The 19,748-nt window shown below is 46.2% G+C and overlaps 1 long non-coding RNA gene across 8 annotated transcripts in view; it reads left to right on the forward strand.

The window, feature by feature from the left end:
* The window catches only part of LOC118250339 (uncharacterized), a 108,474-nt gene that overhangs the window by 76,894 nt on the left and 11,832 nt on the right, over window positions 1–19,748 (forward strand). For 3 of the 8 annotated variants that reach the window (XR_004779420.2, XR_004779421.2, XR_004779424.2), the window contains 3 exons: window positions 2,773–2,835; window positions 3,822–3,969; window positions 19,390–19,671. This is a non-coding gene — a long non-coding RNA (uncharacterized LOC118250339). Of the gene's footprint in view, window positions 1–2,772; window positions 2,836–3,821; window positions 3,970–8,983; window positions 9,091–19,389; window positions 19,677–19,748 lie in introns of all 8 variants that reach the window. The other 5 variants (XR_004779425.2, XR_004779427.2, XR_004779423.2 and 2 more) reach the window with 4 other exon arrangements.

The raw sequence follows: 19,748 nt of genomic DNA on the forward strand, positions 1-19,748 counted from the left end.
TTCCCAAGTTTGGATTTTAGAATAACTGAACTTTTGAAAATATTATCTCTGTTTCTCTAAATGTCTGTCTGTTTGGGGTATACGAGTGTATTTACTGTGTGGCAGTGCCATCTCTATGGACAGATGGATTTATAGTGAGTAGAACGCGATGGAGCTGTGACAGTTAACACCAGCTAAAGTTCTGCTTCAGAGAGTCTGTCTGTTTTCCCAGACTGGTTTCATTCTCCTTTTCCTTCTGCAGAGTCTAGAAGATCAAGAGTTAAACAGTTCTGTGAGTTTTATTTGACTAGAGTGCAATAAATCTCCCAGGGTGACTGATAGACTGATAACTCTCAAAATCCATTCAGTACTTTGTGTGTCAAATCAGCAGCGAATATGGAGTGTTGTCAGTTGTTTTAAATAATGCTGTTTTGACAGTAGGTTGTTTATTACAGTTCAACACGTGTAATTGGTTTTGTTGGAGGAAATCTGCCTTTTTTTTTTTTTCTTTAGCATATCAGCTGCATTAGAAATGCTGCATAACACAGTAGATTGGATTTACTGATCCAGTTGAATCCTGGAAATGTATCTGTGTTTTTGCAGGACATGTTTTCTTATGAGATCCTAAATAGCGGAACATTCTGTTCCTTTAGATAAATGTTTGCCTGCAGGTATAGCTTTGTGTTTGTAAATTGGTTCATGTTGGTCCTATTTTTTACTGCAGTTCCTTTTTCACAGACGTTTAAAAGTTTCTGGTTTACTTGTAGCTGTTTGTATCACAGCATTTCATTCTCAGATGGCTTATTTAGTTTTCCAGATTTTCATTTGAGTATTTGTTCAGGCATCAGATTTTTTTCTCTTTTTGTTACAAAACTGAAGGAATGCAAGGTCGGGCAGTGGAAATTTACCTATCTGAATGCAGCTCTCTTTTCTTTCATAAACTTCCTTTGGCTTCTTAATTTGAAACTTGCTTGTCAATGTGAAATGATTTCTTTATATTTAACTGTCTCTTTCCAATACAGACTGGAATTGTTCCTAACAAAAGAAGCATGAATTGGTGGAAACTATATATTAAATGCAAGACTATTTGTCTACTTTTCATTAGGTTGCTGAGTGAGAAGCCCAAACTCCTCTCTTTTCCCAAGGTACTCGGATATCCACGAAGTGCCTTCATCCCATAGCCTTGTTTCCTCTCCCAGTAAACCAGCTTTCCAAAAGAATGCTACACTCTCTGCTCTTTATACTGTCAGCAGTGACAGCAACCAGCAACGCTGACATTTCTTATTGTTTACAAAGGATGAGCGCCAACAAGGCATCTCTGATCATTTGATAAACTCTCCTAACCCTCTCCCCCCGCCCAACCCTCTGCTCCACTGACCAAACTAACCTTTTCACGGTACACTGCCTGTAATTACCAGTGAAAGACGCTAACCAGAAAGGATCAAAACTTTAGCTAAACACAAACAAACCAGCAAAACAGCTATGAAGATAAACTACTTACAACTAACATTGCTCGGCAAACACTGCAGCCCAGGAGAAACCGAGTAGCTGCTGGCGGGGGGTGGAGAAAGAAGAAATCTAACCCTAAATTCCTTATATGCATGTATTTTTCATATGAATTTTAAAATTGCTTAAAAAAACATCCTAGAATAGCATTAAAATAGCTTTATTGTTTATTATCATAATCCTGTATATTTAATATCCTTTTCCCCCTTCAGCTCCCCCCATTCCTGCAGAAACTCCCGCCAACACAGTGGTCAAACTAAGTTCATAGTTCCTCATAATGAGCCCGGGACTAATGCCTCTACCAAAAAGAGTTACTTTTCAGTAATCCCATGAGTTTGACTTTTTTCCCCTTGCAATTTCTAGTGTGACAAGCAGATACTGTGTATTTCTTTCCATTCTGTTTTCCTGGAGGTGAGAAGCACCCACGCATAGAGCCTTCCCTTCTCTCATCCCCCTCCAAGAGTGAGCTGGTGAGGAAGGTAGCATTGATGGCCTTTGTTTGCCAGGAATGTTGATGTGGTGAATGATTATATAAAAATGGTTTAAATTTCGTCTTAAAAAATTGCATCTGCTGTTCCAGACTCTACCTGAGCTAGCTGGATATCAGTCTTGCTCAGTAAGCAGAACTTCTGCTGCAGAGTTTTCCAGTGCCAAAGAGTCAGATACAGTTTGGAGGAGGTTATGATTTTCTTCCCATACACTATGCTGTATTTGTTCACCCTTTTCTTTCGCGTGATAAAAGGGCTTTTACATGGAAAAAAATAAGATCAAGTTTGGGTCTCAACCAGAAATTCAAATCTTTTATCAAAGATTTTTATCTTTTACTCAAAGCTCTATTTTAGATAAGATAAGTGCTTAGCAGCAGAAAGTCTTCTGGCCCTGCAAAATACCTTCTCGTTCTTATAGAAGTCTTGTCTGCTCGGAAACCAGTCGTGCCATGTTATCTCAGCATGGAATTAGTCTTTTCAATGATTAAATAAATGTAATTCACTTGTGTCACTTCTGCAGATGCCATTGATTATAGCCTCCTATGGAATTACCACAAAAGCCACTCCTGTGGCCTTTGGTCTGGCTTTGTCATCAGCTGGATACTGAACACCTAAGAGACCTCTCTTCATCTTTCTTTCTTTCATCGACTTGTTGCAGCGTTGTGATGGATGCAATAGTTTGCACCTCAGCCCTAGAACCCTGATCCTTGGCTGGAAGCTTTAGTTGAAACTTCAGCACAAATAATAACCTGTTGCTAAATTCAAGGTGCCTGAGATCTGTCCTTTTCTGGCTTTGCAGAGCTTCCATCAGCATGCAGGATCTCCAGAAGTGCTGTTCATGTCAACACAGTTGGCCAAAGCAGTACGTGGTATTTTTCCTTTCATTTACTTGAATGGCAAATGTTTATGGTTCTCTCTTGAATTTTTAGCTGTTCAAAGTAGATTTCACAACATTGTCTAACGAGTGTGATATGAAAAGCTGAGCCTACACGAGCACACCTGAATGCCTATGTGGTTTAAGCAGCATGAAAACCTGGTTTGGAAGTATGCTTCAGTTAGCCTTATTGGTTTTCCTGCCCTCCCTCTGTATCGGTAAAACATTTTTCATTCAGAAAGTTCCACACAAAAGTGGCTATTCATGCACTTACAATGCTGAAAATGAAAAGTATCCATATGTCTGAGATGTCGTGAGTTTTCCCAGAAGAACCAGGCATATGCTTGTGCATATGAGTGTGCATGAATGCCTTTTGTATCCTCCCAGCTCTTCTTGTCACAGTAAGTGTGTCTCAGGGAATCAGTTTGCTCCGATACTCTTGGAAAAACATACTGAGTGAGTTGTTGAGTGCCTCATAGACAAATGCAGTTTAATGTATTGACAAATAGGAATAGATTTAAAATCGGATATGCATCATCTGAAGACATAAGCCTAAATATTCTGAAAAAAAAAAAACCACAAGTTTAAGCATATTTGAAGTTTCTAGGCTAAACTGTTTCTGAAAAAGAAAATACAGAAGCTTTGCAACATACCACTGCTATTTGTTTTTTTAAACGTCCACAGATAGGAAGTGCTGTGTATAAGTCAGCCTTTGTTTAGTCCAAAATACCCCACTGGCCAGTGAATGCAGATGCTAAATGCACAGCAGAATTTTTTAAAAACAAGTTAGTGCATTTGGGAAGGAGAGACTGTAAATTAGCCTTATCAGAGAAAGTCTTAACTATTGAAAAGCTGCTTCCTCCCCATAAACGTAGGGGGGATTCATAGATCATAAGGGTAGAGGCGGACAATTGAGGTGTTCTGTGTCTCTAACATGTGGCATGTTGGCTGATATTAGGTATTTCTGAACACAGGAAAGCCTATAGTTTGGGCCAGGAAAGACAGCGGCATGACTATCCTCAGCTGTCTGCATTGGACAGAGACGGGAATGTACAGCACGTGCTCATCAGTGAGTTGCACATTCACAGCAAACCACTTGGGTTTCTTTCTCCTGCTACTAAGGTAATTAAAGTTCACGTATTTCCCACTACTGCCCTTTTATCTTGCCTCCCTTTCATGTCTCCCTGCCTCACTATCACCTTCGTGCTAACGAGACGCTCCTTGGCTAGTTAAACACTTGTTGTTACCTTGGTATAGGTAAGTGGGCACACTGGATATGCAAGCCTTGCCTGGGCTGAGTCAAGGTGACATTATACTTCTGTGCTTTGTGTTACTGACATGGTGTGACTGCAGCCACACCAGTTCCTGAATCTCAGGGCTTCAGCTGAGGGGGCTAGGCAGGGAAGGGCCCTAAAAGTGCCCGAAGCAGATAAAAGTATTAAAAATAAAACAAAACTTCCCTGCACTCACATGTTTGTATCAATCCCAAGAAACCCCATGAATTAAGATGAGGTGAAAATGCCTGTAATCCCTTGCCCTTTTATCTCCCTGTAATGAAGTTGTGTCTTGCTGTTTTACTTATACGTTACAATTAAGATTTTTACTTCCTCATGTGATTCACTGCAGGGAATGGGGATTCAGAAATTTTTTCAAGGGCAAAAAGACACAAGTCAGTGGAGCAAGTAGGTGGAAATGGAGGTCTTATTCCAAGTTATTTGTTTTTGAGTTACATTGAGAAGAACTGTAAGAGCAGGTCTTGCTTCCATCATCATACAGTGATTGGAAGTAATAAGATATTTGCCCTTAGGGCTTTACCAAAAGCACCTAACTCAGGAGAAGATGCCAGTTGACTTCAAGGAGTTAGCAGGGGGAGGTGCGTGGGAGAGAAATAAAGGTCAAGCACTTAAAAGCCAACGGGCTAATTGTGGTTTGAACATTTCTTTCTCTTTGTTTGGATCAGATGTTTAAAATCATTGGCTTAAAATTCGTGTCATTAGTGCACCGAAGTATTTTACAGTGAGGGCTGAGTAATAATCATGTTTAATGTCATTTGTCATGGAACTGCAAATAGCCTCTCAACCTGGTCTACCTAAAATGAAGTGTCTCTTGCTAGGCAAAGCCAGTTGTTCCCTGGACACTGGATGAAGTTGCTTTCTGCTTTGTAAATTTTTGCTCTATTGCATTTGCAGGTGCCTGATATTTAGTCAGAGACTGCAAATAATCAGAATTTATCTGAATAAAATTTTCCTGACTCTTTTGCCTGAATGTTCTCACTCTCTGTTCCCAGCCAAACTGCCTTTCCAGTTATTTTCCCTACATTTCTGCATAGTTCATTGCCCTGATTCCACCACCGGGGCACGACAGCTTTGTTCAGTGTCTTTCTCCTGTCTGTACACATCTATTTAGGCCAGCGGCTTTCGGGCTGTGATACAGGGAGTCTCGGTATGTGAGAAGAGGAGGTCGCCACAGTTTGCCTCTACAGTTCTGTGAGATGTCACCAGGAAAAGCACACTTAACTGTCATTAAGTCTGGATTTGTTAGCACATGCCCTGCACTCCCGTGTAAAACTTTTAAGGGCTGGAAATCCCAAAAGCATTGCTACGAGTCGCATCGTGGTGGAGGAGGAACTGCATGCTGCACAGCTCCGACTCCATGGGCATGTCCCAGAGCAGCTCCTCTGGCACAGAGACACACTCATCCCAACCAGTGCTGGGTCAAGCTCCCTCCTGCAGCAGCCAGCATTTTCCTTTTTCGTTTAGAAGTTACCAGGTGGTAGGTTTGCTGATGTACTACCAACAGAACAACTGTCACAGTGGTGGGGCACTCGCTTTTGGCTGTTTTAGCCTTGGGGGGGCAGGTGAGGCAGAGGCACACAGCTAAGCTTTTATTTAGAGGTACACAGGAACGCACTGTGCAATACCAGCATTAAAAAACAAAAATCCTTTTAACGCAACCAGTGGTTCTTCCTGGGGAAACATCCCAAGGAAACAAAACAAGAAATAGGAAAAAACGGCTCAGAAACAGTGCTCAGGGAATTTTTCTTCCCGAGTTGCTGATCTTGTTGGTATGGATAAGGGGGAAATAGGGACACTCCCTGCTGTTCTTGGTTAACTGTACTTCTATGTACTATGGAGCAGAACTTTCACCACCTAACAGTTGCATCTCCACGGGAGTCTCCTATCTTTTGGCTTTGGGCTCCGCTGCTGCTGGGCAAATACACAATGCAAAATACTAGCTTGCTGCATCCCCTACATCTGATTATTTGGCCTGCATTTGTTTGCCCGGTCACTGTAACTGGCTGTCCAAACAGACCGTTCTGGCTATGAAGAGCTCCAGAATGAAGATATCCACAGTCAGAGTTCCTCCTCCAGTCCTGCTTGCTGCTGTCAGCAGGGGGGTTAACTGATGAGCTCTGCCATGCCTCTGCACTGCCCAGACTGGCCCCTGCTCAGCGATGGTGTTCTCTGACATACACAGTGGTGAGATCTGCTGCAAGACAACCGAATCAACCAGTTGAAGCAGCCATGTGGTCCCACGTGTGGATGTCCAGGGTTAAGGCTGTCTGTCTGTCTGTCTGCCCGCACCTCCGGGAGGCTTTGCATGCAGAGGGGCGCAGCCCCGTGGCAAGCAGGTGGCCAGGGCTGTTTCCCCTCTCCTCCAGCAATGTCCCACCTGGTGCAGTAAACTGTGCCCGACACAGGACCTTAACTCCTTAGGTCATGGTAGACCAAGGGCCAAGAGGACAGAGATGTGATTTTGTTTTTTTAAGTCACAGAGGGGCTCTAGGGTTGTACATCTTCACGTCGCCCTGCACTTGGGGATGGTGACAAATTCTGCCACAGAGCTCTAGGCACGTGGTCCAGCCGGTGCTGACCAGGCGTTTTGTATATGCCGTTCATCCAGCTTAGCCCAGTTCCCTCCCACACTGTGCTCGGGCCTATGAATATTCGACTTTCCTTTTCCCCACCTCTGTATTTAGGAAACAGTAGGGGTAGCTCCATCACTAAGGCATCAGAATGAACCGGTTCCCCCTGTACTTTTGATGTTTGGAACTGCAGTGATTTTAAAGGCTGCTTAAAACAGAGTTTACTAGAGCTGTATAAATCTTTGCTTTAAATCCACTGTAAATACGTTACAGAATCTGCCAAACATGCATTAAAATATTTTGCTACAGATATGCCTACGTCTAACCTTTTGGTTTCTAAGAGCTTTAATCAGTAATCTTCAAGTAGGAAGTTATTCATCTTTATTGCCAGGCAGTTCTCAGTGGTGGTCGTGGCAACAATCTTTTCATTGCTTCTGTGTTTAGTTGTTCTTTGACATGATAGAAGTCAGCTGCAGTTCAATGAGCTCACTATTTGTGCAACTTAATTGCTTGCTTCCTTTAATATGTACTCAATTTTTCCTTTTATGAGCAGGGTTGTTGGAAAAATTAAGCTTAAGGATATAGCTATCCACTGTTAATTAACCTCCTTCCCAAACACATTAGTAAAATAGGTCAAATGACTGTTGAGTGTTAAGTGTACCATTACTAAGGTATTTCTCAGCTGAAAGCGAACCATGTATTGGATAAGACAGGAGTTTCCAAAGGAGCTTCAGGGATTTAGGTGTCTGTATCTCACTGAAATTCAGTTAGATCCGAGTGCCTAATTCCATTAAGCTGGATTTTACAAAATCTCATAGGAGTGTGTGCTAAGGAGTTTTGATTTGGTGCGTATTTAGCGCATATTTGTTTAAAAAGAGACTGAAACTGCCTTCTTTTGTTGCTGTTTAATTAAGCTCAGTAGAATCTTTGGTTGCACTGGGATGTGTGATCCGTGCAGGCGTGCACCCCAGCAGGCAAGAAGAGGGAATCTGTTTCTTCTTACGTATCTATACTCTGCATTAGTAAGGGTACCGTGTGTGTTTGTTCTTTCAAGAATGACTAATAGTATTCAGACTCGAAATTCCTAGAATAGCTTTGATATGTGAGGATGTATAAATAGTTTTGATGAGTATAAAATATGCTCAGTGAGGGAACTGATCTATCAAAACAGCTTTATACAGCGATAGTGTAATTTCTTTCCATGTCAGGGATATATTCAGACGGAAAAATCACTTTAATTGCAGTGGCGATAGCTTGATTGGAATTTGGCCAATTTCTCCCCAAAACTCTGTATTAATATAAAAATCATATTTGGAAATGTGAGTTCAGTTGGAAAGTTCTTCATTTTTTTTAAAGACATATATTTTACAAAGGGATGGATAAGGTTTAAGAAAAATGGCCTTTGGAAGAGTTCCCGCTGGGAGATAAAGGCTGTGTTTTGTTATGATTACATCTCCCAATTGCAGTTCCCAGGCTAAGTCGGGAGACTTATTCTAGAAGCCAGTGGGACTTCCCACACGTGTAAACTCTCCTCATCCAAATATTATTGTGTGTTACTGTAGTGGCCAGCCAAGATCAGAGTCCTCTGTGCCAGGCATGGTCCATGCGTGTAGGAGGCAATCCCTGTCTCCGAGAGCTTAGAGCCTGAGGAATAAATGGTGAGGAATGCTTCACCCCTGCCTCTTTAATAGAGAGGGTGCAGAAGAGTAGGGACAAAACAGGCAAGGCTTGTGCCACACTGTTTTTCCCTGCTGGTACAGCTTTATAAGGGGCTTTGTAGATGCAAGGAAGTGAAAAATAAGTGTATTAGTGGAGGCTGGGCTCTTGGTTTGAAATGTCTTCCCAGTTGGCCAAAGCCAGGGGCAGTGGAAAACTTCTGGCTTCCAGGATGCAAGCTGGAGCTGTGCAATACACTGTCTCTTTCTTTTATATCAGATCTGAACGCAGTAAAAAGGACATAAGGTGGGTGTAAATGACATTTCTGCCAAAAACCGAGGCCCTTTTAGCCGCTGAGAGTGGTATAATGGGGCCTATAATAAATGAGCATTAAGTCCTTATTTAGAGAGATGCATTGAAATCGCTGACACGCTGCCAACGTGATACAAGCATCAGGAAATCGCATTTGTTCCACGCGGCCAAAACCCACAGAGAAGCTCCATGAAGCACTTAATTTTTTAGTATGGCTGTAAATAATGTTGTGGAGAATTAATACAGAAGTCCAGCGGGCGACGTAAAGGCTCCTGGTGACGTGTTTTCTCCCTTCCTTTGTAGCTGTTCGTCTTTGCGCTTCAGGATAGGGATCTGAGATCGTCCCCGATGGAAATGCACCTGCTGATACGCCGAGGGCGTGAGGCAGCTGAGGAGCTGCTGCAGGGCAGGTGAGAGCCTCAGGCACTGAAAATGGCTGCAGAGCCGCTGGTTTCGGGCTGCAGTGATCTGATTCTGGAGCACACTTCACACGCTGCTGCTGGCAGCGACAGCAGCAGCCTATTTCTAGCTCTGGGACACCAGGCCAAGAAAAAGCGCAGGGAATTGGCAGTTTCTCCTGCCCTTATACATCTTCCTGGGGAGGAAAGCAGCGCGGGGATTCCCGAGCCGGAGAAAAGGGTGGTGGCACTTGGCTGTGCCACGGGGAGGAGCGGAGTAGCCGTGGCGTGGTGCTTGTGTGGGGCACAACCCAAGGGCTGAGTGCCCTGAGCTCTTCAGCCCGGTGACCGACACCGGTGTGGCTGTTGTGCTGTGAAGCCCATCGCACAACACGATTTTCCATGTGGCCAGGAGAGCTGGTGACCACCGTGGGGACAGGCTGAAGGACAAGGCTTCCCGCAGCAGGGCCTCGCTGGGTGGCTGGGATTCGTGTCGCAGGCCAGAAGGTGGCACTGCGGATACTGCGTTGGAGAGGTCCCCTCTGCACCCGGCCAGAGAGGAAAGTGGGGGAAATCTTGTAGTAAGGAGACGCTGCGTGACACGGGGGACATGGAAGGGCAGCAGGGCTCTGAGCTCAAAGCGACAAGCAGGACTGGGCCGAGCTGCAGGCTGGGTGCGAGTGGTGTGAGGGTACGGGGAGCATCCCGGTGTTCCATCGTCCACTTGAAAGATTTTTGTCCCATTCGTTGCAGAATCAAACTGCCAAATGTTGAAACTCGCGGTTTTATTGTAGACTCCCAGAGCAAATGAGCTCGGCAGGAGGTTTGCAGGGTGAGTGTTACAGAGGGGCTCTTGGCTTTGGTTGGGCAGTATGGAAGACTTGGTTGCTTTGAGCTGAAAACGGGCAAAACTTTGCTTTTCAGCCCTTCTGGGGCTGGCTTGGCTGTGCTGAGTTTGGACAAGGGCTCCTGCTGTTCACGTTGCTTTCTTCCAGGAAATACTCAGCTTTTTGTCAGTGATGTTCAGTAAGGGACAAACCGAGAGGCTGCTGGAACTGGAGACTGACCTGGGAAGGAAGGAGCAGGTGAACAACTTGCCTCGCTGTCAGCTCTGCTAATGCTCAGCCTGCCTGGGGGTTTTATGCCTGGCTTCTTCGCCCCGACACTCCGTGTGTATTTACGAGAGGATTTTGTGCTCGGCTCAGAGGAAACCCTCCTAAGGACAGTTGGATTGGAAAGGAGTCTGGGAGGCCAGTGGGCGATTCATCATCCCCATGACTTATCCCTCCCCCAGAGTTTCTCTAAAGTTTCCTGTCAGAGCTCATGCGCCCTGAGGAAAAGTGCTTTTTCTTTCTTCATAACTTCACTCCTTTGTAGCTACTTGTGCGGGTGTCCTGAGGCCTCGGAGAAAGTGGTGCTGTGCCTGGATTGGTCTCTTCTTAGCTCCACTCTGCCACGTGGAGACACTCGCACAGGTGATGGGAGAATGAAGATCTCTGGGCCCTAAACCTGCTAACCCTGAGCAGTCACCTGGGGGCAGGTTCAGGGCTGGCCGGGATTCGTGCCTGGGGATGGAGCCTGCACGCTGATGCTTGGTGCTTGCAGCCCCACAGGGACCAGCTGGATTAAACCATGAAGGGGGCACGTTTTCCTTCTGCTGCCCTGCTGTGGGTAGTAACTGCCAGCCCAAGGACATTAGCAAGCACTTGGAGGGCAGAAACTCGCAGACGAGGAGAGGAAGGTACAAGAAAACCGGACAATCAAAGGCACAAGGAGTTTTTGGCCTGGCAGCATCAGCCCTCTACCTGGAAGAGTGCTGGGCTGCAAAGTGGGAATAATCCAGGCTCTTGTCTCTGTGTGAAGGCAAATGCCTCTTCACTTCTGGCAGGTTTTGTCTGCAGACACTGGCTTGAGTACCCCGTAATTACATCTTCGCGTTTTTTAATATAGTAACACGGAGCCGGGCTTGTGGTAGAGAGCCAAGCGATGCCTTTGGGCCGTGAGGACTATAAATATCCTAAGGGATCATTTTATTTGGTTATGGAAGGAAGAAGCTCTTTCTTCAGCAGTTGCTGTACAAACACAGCTTTGGAGCAAATAAAGAAGGGTTCTTATTTCTATACGTTAGGGAGATACCCATGGATCCAGCAAAAACGCCCGAAAGACAAAAATGCCTTGAATTACATTTCTCTACAGAAGGCCTTCACACACTGTCAAGCTGTCCAAATTATAGCTTTGTTTTCATTTTAGTTGTGGCAATTATTGTACTTTTGTTAAAAATACCATTCTGTGTCAATTTTAAGCTCTTGGTAGCAAGGACCGGCTTAAAATAACCGCATGTGCAGTGCCAGGCACAATAGGCCTCGGCTGTGCTGGAGGCCTCGAGGCACAACTGCCGTACCCGCAGCCAGGGCCTGCTTTGTGTAACGAGATGCAGCTCCTCCAGCCGAGATCCTGGCACTACGAACCTTGAAAGCCACGATTCCTCCTCACCCTCCGCAGATGGCTCCCTGGCTCAGTGGTGTGAGCCGTGTTGGGTAGTGCCCAGGCTGCCCCTTACCCTGCGTGGCCCTTGGCTTTCCACTTTAGCTCTGCTTTGGGGTAAAGTTCCTGTGCCCTGGCATGGGGGCATGGTGCTGGTTCTGCCACGAGCAGTTTGTGGAACTTGAACGCAGCTTTTCCGACCATAAAGGAAGATGCTTGGAGGGATTACAAAGGTTTTTTGGGCATCTGCAGAGGTTATGAACCGGAGGGAGCTTCCCTGGACCAGGATGCCTGGTGTGTCTACGAATTTGTTAGTACATGTGATAAACATATAACCAGATACAGTGGAACCATCCTCCTTTTTGTGGATACTAAATGCAACCAAAGTGTACTCTGACCCCGATAACCCATCAGGTGAGGAGCATTTCCTGCAGCCTTCCTCCTTTCCCGTTGGAGAACGTTTTCTCCTGCACATGCTGCAGTTCTTCGCGTGTCAGAGTGCCCAACCCAGAGGTTTCCTTCATGGCGTGTGTGCAAACCGCTGCGTTTCCACAGGGAAGGCGCTGCTCGTACAATGGCATTGTTACAGACAGCCTATGGCTGCATGATTGGCCTCAGTTAATGGCGCTGCCAGATCGGTCCTAATATTTTTTTTTTCAGATAGCCACAGCAGTGCGATCAATCTGATCGTGTGTGCGTGTCGATGCGGCACATTGACATCAGCGGCGTCAATCACGAAGGACAACGGCGGATGAAACAGCAGGGCGCTCCCTCTGTCGTGATGGGGCAGCGACTGGAAAAAGCTCCCATTGTTTCCACGGCCATATCGACCGCGGCCTGCACAAGGCCCTCTTGATTAAGCGAACTGGCAGCGGAACAGCAAGTTCTTGTTAACCATACATGCCAAAAGGCCCTAACACAAACAATCCCCATTATAAATTAGGCCTTTTACAAACAATATTTCAAGAAACTACTTGTCCGTTTTCCATGCCATTATGCATTTTTAGGATGATTACATGTTTCTGCTGGATAATGGCCTTTTGCCAAGGGCAAAATGGGGTTTCAATAGGACTCATTATGAAGTGAAAAGTTTTTCTATTCCTACCCCCTGGAAGGAAAAAGCCACTCACAGATAAAGCTTGTGATATAATTACGTTGCTTTAGATAACCAGCGACATTACTTCCCAAATGATAAGCACTTGTTTTTATCCTTTCTTAATCTCTTGTAGTCTTTTAATAGGAAGTGGTGGCTGCTGTGAAGGCCACTTGATCATTTGGGTCTGAGCAGAGTGCGAGGCTGCCCTGCTGATAAAAGTCAGGACAGCTTCAGCCATCAGGATCGCTATTAGGGCAGAAAGTGGTGTCTGCAGGGGCATGCTGTGCCAGGCAGCTTTTCAGTGCACTGCTAAGTGCTTGCGGGCCACTGCAAACCTTTCCCTTCTCCTGGTTTGTTATAAAGAGCTACATCCTGACTCTCTCTTGAATTAAGACCTGTTGTTTGTATCTGTGAGGGAACGTCAAATGCTGGGCTTTCAAAACCGGGATGTCAGGGTTTGGTCCTGCAGGGGGCTGAAGGACCACAGTAGGGGTCAAACTCTTGGATGCTGGTGCAGAGTTCAGCGGTGGCTGCTCTCATGGAGCAGTTACACAGCAGCTTTATGACCAGGGTCCTGGCAAAGGCAGAAGTTTCCTTGGGGGGAAAAAAAAAAAGTGGCTTATAGCCTGATCTGGGCTCAGTTTCCAGTCTCAGACTCCATGGTTTTGATCAGTTGCTCACTGCTGTGGTTTCCCATTTCAAAAATGGGAATGGAAATGATTCCTTCCTTTTGGCCAACTCTTAGGATTGTAGGATCTTAAAGACTCTCTCATCTGTACAGAATGTCAAAATCAACAGGCTTTCTCCGTCCTAGCTGAGCTATTGAGATGTTACTGTACCAGAAATGTGTGTCTCTGATCTATGGCTCATGTGCCCAACTTTGCTGATAAAGATGCCCATCATTCTCCATTACATGCTTCCCCCATCGTTACTGCAGGAATTCCATCAGAAGGGCAAAAAGTAACTTGCTATGAGAACAAAAGCCATGATTCATGGAAATTCATTTTGAGGTGGGAAAAGCAATTTATGATACCCATGCAGCAATTACGGTCAAGTTGCCAATTCCAGGATTTTATTACTGTTATTGGGAAGATGAGCCATTTACGCTTTTATGGTTGGAGGTCTCAAGATACTTTAGGAACACTACTTAGAGCTCTTTGCACTCCTGGAAGGGAGGAAGGTTTTATTGTGCAGGATCAGCTCACGTTCAGTAGAAGGGGAGCAGGGAGGTAAGCCCCTTGCCTGTGTGACAGTGAAAAGGCTGTTGTGACAGCCAAGGAGCTGGGGGACTCCCCTTGGATCCGTTGCCTGATTCATCCCCTTTGGCTTACTGAAGGAGCTCCGGTTAGCTCTGGCTCCCTACAGCTCAGGCTCTAGGCTCCCTTGGAAGAGCAGGAACAAGGCACCTCCAGGTGGGAACTCAACTTCCTGAACATCCACTCTTCCACTCGCTAAAAGCAGTTTTTGAGGTCCCTAACTGAGCGCTGCTTCTGAGTTCCTAAAGTTAGGTGAGGCGAAGCTGTGAGGAGCCAGCAGAGCTGAGGGCAGGGGTGGCTCTGGGGAAGGCAGCTCCTGTCCAAGCTGAACGTGGTGTGTGTAAGACGTGCAGGAGTGGGAAAGGAAAAAGGGGTCCTGGGATTCAGGTAGTGAGATGCATCCCTGCTGCAGCCACCGTGGCCTTGTACGAGGTGGATCCTTTTATCAGCCTTTTGTCTGGAAGCACTAAAGGCATGTCTGACTTTTACTGGGTACTCCTCTGAGCTCTGTCTCCGTTGCTGGTGAGCTCAGTGCTCCACACTGTGTTAATCAGAAATGCGGTAAAATGCAAAGTACTTTGAAATATCATGCCATGGAAGTGCAGTATTTTTGACCTGTGGTGATGTCCTCTCTGTTTCCTGCTCAAGAGGGGAATAATTCTGTCTGCTTACACCCCAGAGGACACAGAGACATGAAAAGCTCATGTGGAATTAGGGTGTTGGGTCAGAGAAAAAGAGGAAAATGATAGTTTGGGGGGTGGGCATATAGAGAAGTACACTACCTGAGCAATTCTTGTGCTCTGTGCATTACTGGAGAAAAGGGAATGAGTAGGTCTGGATTGTGCACCCAAGCAGACAAGGGAGTTGAAAGCTGGTTGTGGGAAGTCAGCTTTTATTCTATTTTACAAAATAAGCATGTTTTATATAATATATATATAGAGAGAAATATGTTTATGTATATTATATAAATATGTTTATGTTAAAAGTATAAATTTATGCATATATAGGATAATAGAGATAAAACCATGCGTAAGTATAAAGAAACATATGGCCAGTGGGGACCCCTTGGATTATGAAAGACCGTTCTCTCCTTGTGTAGGAGAAGACGGACAGCACCAGCTCTGGGTCACAGGGCTGGGGCGGTGTGAACATGGCCAGACCCACCCAGGCGTGGCAGCTCCTGCCTCCTCTTGCTGGCAGATTGAAGCTCTGAGCGCCAGCGGTGGCAGGTGAGTCAGGGTAAGGTAAGGAGCCAAGGGCGTGCCAGTGCCGTAGGCGTTGCCACAGCCTTGCGCAGCCAAGTCACGTAACCCTGCTCCTAGGTTTGCCAAGCTCCACCTGGAAGGGCCGTAGAGCTCCCAGAGGAAGGAATCTGCGGGCCTGGCTAAGAGCTGTAATGCACGGGGTTGGCAGATCACACTTTTAGAAAGCCCTGATAAAGCAGCCATGCTCGCAGAGCTCCGTGAAAGGCTGTTAAACCCATTAGTCAGTAGGCATCTAATTACCCCTTTTCGCCTAGGACTCAGCTGACCTCTAATAAGCAATATTTGTGTTCAGAATAATGGGGCACGAATCGAAACAAGAGCCGAAAAAGTCTAATGGCAAGTGACTTCTTGCCTCAGGGCACGCAGGGAGGCTGTGGCAGCAACCTGCCTTGCCATCAGCCCTAAGCCATTCCTTGCTGCGAGGGTCACGCTTCAGCCCGAGTGCTTGTGCTCCATGTACCAGCCTGCATTCGTGAGGACGAGTGAAAAGGAGGAAATCCTTTCGCAGTCCTGGGAACTGGGGACTCCGCTGCCTGCCCTGGAGATGGTGGAAAGACTCATTGTCTTCGGCAAACTTGGCGTGGAGCCGCTGTGAGGCTCTCCTGCAGAGCCCGTGGGGAAACTGCAGGCCAGAGGGAGGGCCTGTAGCTGGAAAATGCACTGAGATAATGGGAAACGAGGAAAGAGGAGAAGTGCCACTGCCTGGGCAGAGAACAGCCCTTACTGTTCTACCAGCTGCCCCTTGGGTATTGCAGCCGCACGCTTCTGACTCAGGCTCTGTCCAGCTCCGCCGAACAAAGTGAGCCACGTAGAAACCCCGACCCTGAACTTGGGGAGGAGGGGGGGACCCTTTTGGCAAGGGAAGAAGGAAGGGTGTCCAAAAAGACACTCCAGAAACTCGGGTATGAGATGTGACACTGAAACTGGAAAGCTCGGGGTACTGTCTCCTTGTTAGTCTTCTGAGCCAGATGGTAGAAAGAAAAGGATATTATTAGAAAAATAAGCTTTTCTGGGGAAGAGGGCAAGAAAAACTGAATAGAAAACAGATTGCTTCAAGGCATTTGAATTCTCTGCCCATTTTTGGTGGCAAAATTACCTAAAGGATGTTGACAAGCTAGGAAAAGCTTAGGCAACCAAACAAATAATAAACCCTGATAACCAGCCACCTCCCCTAAGACCCCGCGTGCTGCGTGAACGGGAATTCCAGTGAAAATCACCACGTTTCCAAACTACTGGTTTTAGTGCTAATCTTCTGGAGCTGCTTTTAAACAAGGTCTGCTGCAGCTTATGTAGCCAGCTGAGCAGATGATGTGAATAAAAGAAATGAGCCACAGATCAAAAAAGTCGACATGGTTTGGCTTTTAATTTTACCTCTTCGTCTTTTACCCAGATGTGGCTGTGGGTAGGTATCAGCCAAGAAATTGCAGGTGGCATGGTTATCTTGCTATTTACTGTGCGATGATGCTGCTACCAGCTATTCAATAATAGGAAATGACTAATGATGTGGTGGAAATTATGAACCAGGATTAATAAAACTTGAAAAGGAACAGTCTGGACTGTTTGATCCTCTGAAGAGGAAGTCTGTCTGTGTACGAGTCTTTTCCCTGAGGTGATGTTCTTATTAGTCTGATCTGAGTAGGGAGCAAAAGGAACGGAGTTTGGAAGTGGCTTAAAAAGAAGACAGTAAAAGAGGACATGAAGTATTGTTGAAAAACATCCCTGGGTGACAGGCTCCTTTCTAATGCCGCCTTGCAGGAGGGTGCTGGTAAGTCACAGGAAGGCAGCTCGAGCCTGCATGTCACTTGCAAGTGAAAAGGAATTTCTTGGAGAGCTGCATCTGACTCAGGTCAGATTTTGCTGCTCTTTCTCCTGCCAAATCCTCCTCGAGTCGTTTTGCTTGACGAGGGACTGCAGTGCCCGGCTGCTTCAGTGCTGCTCAGCCTCGTGAGCAGGAGGTGCCGCCTCCAAGTGCCATGGCAGCGCCCTGGGTAACGCTTGGAGGAGAACTGGAGCCTGGCACGAGGCTGTGGCAGGTGCCATGATTTGAAAGCAGATAAGGATGCTTAAAAAAAGGAGTTTTCCCCCCATCCTATCCCCCAGGGTCCGATGGCCTTGTAGCAGGGCTGCCAGGGCTGTCTGCAAGCCAGCGGCTGACCGGGCAATGTGGCAATGCAGGAGGACAGCGGGGCTGGGTAAGTTGTAATACGGAGGATAACAGGGAGCTCTTGCACGGAGGCTGGGGAAGCTGGCCTTCTCTAAGCCCCCTCCCATTTCCCAGAAAGGAGCCTTGAGGTTTCTCTCTGTTGTCCCCCATGGAGCGGGAGGTTTTGTTTCCTAGGTGGTGAGGCACTGGGGAGCTCTTCTGCTCTTCCTGAGGCAGGTCAGGGTGGCAGCACTTGGTCTCTTTGCAGAGAGCTGAAGTTGGTTCAGTAGGGTTCTGAGTAATGGTGCTGAGCGGCCTGTAATGTCTGATAATACATGAAGGAAATGTCCTCTGGGTCCTCCCAAAATAGAGTGTGCTGTGTGTTAGAGATTACAGGGATCTGAGTTCAGCGTGATCCTGTCTAGGCCCATGTTTCTGCCACAAATGGTGCCAGAATTGGTTACCTTGAATCCTCACGTTTTCTGTTTTTTTCTTCAGTAGTTCCTTTCTTTATCCCCTCCTTTTCTTTGCCACTGTTTGAATGTGTTTGTTTGGTGTGAGGGAATGTGTTTGTTTGGTGTGAGGGAAACACGGCAAAACGGCCACTAGCCTGGCACGTGAAAATGTGATCAAAGCTGGTGGCTCTCACTTAAACCTGCTGATCTCTGGGTTGTGCTGGGCCAAACTGGGGAGAGGAGGGGAGCCAGGAGGAGTGGGAGAGAAGAATGAGGAGGGAGGACCTGTCTGCCGTCCCCTTGCCCCAAGGGCAGCTCTTGCTGTGGTACAGAGCAGTGCTGAAGCATGGCCCAAGGCACTGGCCTGCACTGGCAAAGACAGCAATGATTTTGTATTTATTTTTTTGTGACACTGTGGGCACGTGGAGCTTTAACCTCACGGTAGTCTCCAAGTTCATCAAGCCCTTTAAGTTAGTGGAAATCAGTTGGATCTGCCCTGGGCACATTTATAGCAGCTGAAGTTCTGACTTAGCCTCATCTGGCTCAGCAGCCCGGACAGAGCGTCTGTCCCCTGCTCCTTTGAGCTCAGGCCTTTTGAAGGAACGAACATTTGGTTGCGTTTCAGGGTGCGTGGGGAGGACAAGGTGGCCACCAGATTTTGGTGGTCAGGGTTTGCAGCTCAGGCAAATGGACACGCGGTCAGTAGTGTCGGTGTGAGCTGGAGCCCCCGAGGGGTGTAATTCCCTGGGTAGTGGGGCAGTTTGTGAGAGGCTGTGCACCCCTCCTCTCCCATCTCTTCCGCTGTCTCCTAGTTCTTTCCCTTTTGCCAACTTTCTTTTTCTCCCTCCTCCTCTGGTTTCCTCTTACTCTTTCAAATAATTTATGTTTTAAAGTGAAGCTCAGCTATGCGACTGGTTTTATATTTATAAATTGTATTAGGCTGACCCTCTCCTTACCTCTGAGCTGGTATTTTTAAAAGCCCCATTGTTTCCCACTGCTTTCGAAGGTTAAAAGTCCAATCTCATTACAAATGCAGTGCATATGTTGTTGTTTAGTGTTGTATCAGTGTGTTACCCAAAACCCCACAGCCAATCGTAACGGTGATGGGCTGTGTCTCACGTCATCGTGCGGGTGGGCTGGAGGCACCGATGTGTTTTTAAAGACATTAAATCCCGGTCCCGGCTTTGTAATATCTGAGGATCTTCCTTTTGTCTTTCTGGTATCATAAAGCATTTTCACTCTCTGCTTGGGCAATACAAAGAAACACTCAGTGCGTGAAATCCCATAATCAGCTTTGATCATGCTGCTTTTGGGAAAGTAAGGACAGATGACTTTGTCTTGGTGGAATGTTCCTCCCTGCAAATGCTTTTGAAGTTCTTTTTCTTATTATTTCCCTCTTGATTTAAACCAACCTACAAGATTTCTGTCGCTGTTGTCTTATTCATAAGCTATGCACCAAGTTCCTCTTTTTCTTAGCTCTTTTGCCAATTTTGCCTGTAAGATTTTCTTGACACCAAGTTCTGTACCTCCTAAGGCAAACAGAAACCTGCCAAATAATTTGATCAAATTGCATTTACAGTGTTACACATATGTTTTTCTAATTCATCAATAGGAGTTCCTAATGCTGAATTCTTCATCACCTGAAGACTTTTTCTGTTCAGGATGGATGTGGTCCTCTCATGCTTACGTGACACTTTTATCTATGCAAGCATATTCAAAATATACTGTAAATGGTCCCCCAAAAGAAAGTGAATGATGAGTCCTTGATCGATTTGGACAAGTCGCTGCTTAGTGTAAGCCATAAAGAATGACTATAATGTCCTGACAACATTGTGAACATTTGGCTACAGGAGATCAAGCTCAAAGACTGTGTGGGTGACTCTTATCCCTAAAGGTAAGGTGAGGCATCGTTTTTTATTTGGTAACAACAGTAATAACATCTTTATGTTACTCCTTCATCCACAAAAGCCG

The sequence above is a fragment of the Cygnus atratus genome, chromosome 5, assembly GCF_013377495.2.
Source record: "Cygnus atratus isolate AKBS03 ecotype Queensland, Australia chromosome 5, CAtr_DNAZoo_HiC_assembly, whole genome shotgun sequence".
In the NCBI taxonomy this organism is placed as follows: domain Eukaryota; kingdom Metazoa; phylum Chordata; class Aves; order Anseriformes; family Anatidae; genus Cygnus; species Cygnus atratus.